Raw genomic sequence first — 1305 nt, forward strand, 5'->3', positions numbered from 1 at the left:
TTTTACTGATAATTACTGCATAATTTTCGTGGTGCAGTTCTGAATACTAACTTGTAGTTTACTTTTGCTTTATTTTGAATTGTATATTCGTGGCAAAAACAAAAACAAATCAACTCTAGTCTTTGATCCTGACATAGACATAACCTTAAGAAGATTGAGAAAAGAGTCTAGAGCAGAAAAAGCAATAGGGAGTGATAGTGAGTTAGAAGCTGTCCATTCTCCAGAATCTCAGAGTAATCCTAGAGTGAAAAGAACACCTACATCTTTGAGACAACTAAATTCAGAAATAGAAATGGCAGAACAGAACAGATTTAGAACATTAGGGGACTATGCTATTCCTAACATGCAAGGTTTTAACTCTTCTATAATCAGGCCAACTATTCAAGCCAACCATTTTGAGATTAAACCTGCTTTATTACACTTAGTCCAACAAGATCAGTTTTCTGGTGGAAATTCTGATGATCCTAACTTACATATTTCAAATTTTCTACAGCTATGTGACACCATAAGAATAAATGGGGTTAGTGAAGAAGCCATCAGACTGAGACTATTTCCTTTTTCCTTGAGAGATAGAGCAAAATGCTGGTTACAAGCTCAACCACAAGGAAGCATCACAACCTGGACAGAACTTGTGAATAAGTTTTTAACCAAGTACTTCCCTCCATCCAAAGCTGCTAAGTTGAGAGGAGAAATTACATCCTTTGTGCAGCAAGAAGGAGAATCATTGTATGAAGCTTGGGAAAGATACAAAGAATTGCTAAGAAGGTGTCCACATCATTGTATTCCAGATTGGATGCAATTGGAAACTTTTTATAATGGGATGAATGCAGTAACAAGAACAATGGTTGATGCTGCTGCTGGAGGTTCATTAAATACAAAGTCCTTAGAAGAAGCTCAAAGGATTATTGACATGATGGCATCTTCAATGTATCAGAATTCAAACTCAAGGAATCAAGGAAGAAACTCTGGTCATGAAGCTAAAGTTCTGGAAACTTTTCTTGCACAAAATCAGCTACAAAATCAAATGTTTTCAGAACAATTAGCTGCCTTAACACAACAAATCAACAATCTGCAAACAGGGAGTATGCCTACCAGTCAGCTAAGTTGTGATTTTTGTGGAGGAAACCATGCAAATGGTGCATGTGAGGCATCCACAAGTGAACCACAAGAGCAAGTGAATTATATGAATAATTTTCAGAGACAACAACCATCATATCCCCCTGGATTTCAATTTTCGAATAATAGAACTCAGCAGTATTCTAATTGGAATAATCAATATTCTGCTGCAAAGAATTCTAATTCAAA

The 1305-nt window shown here is 36.1% G+C and overlaps 1 non-coding gene across 1 annotated transcript; it reads right to left on the reverse strand.

Annotated features, from left to right (window-relative positions):
* Positions 1 to 676: 676 nt before the first annotated feature.
* Positions 677 to 783, reverse strand: LOC113868216. Its single transcript, XR_003505242.1, has one exon. It is a non-coding gene; the product is annotated as a small nucleolar RNA R71 (small nucleolar RNA).
* Between the last annotated feature and the right edge of the window lie 522 nt (positions 784 to 1305).

This window comes from Abrus precatorius, unplaced genomic scaffold (genome assembly GCF_003935025.1).
Source record: "Abrus precatorius isolate BTA unplaced genomic scaffold, Abrus_2018 Scaffold5, whole genome shotgun sequence".
NCBI lineage: Eukaryota > Viridiplantae > Streptophyta > Magnoliopsida > Fabales > Fabaceae > Abrus > Abrus precatorius.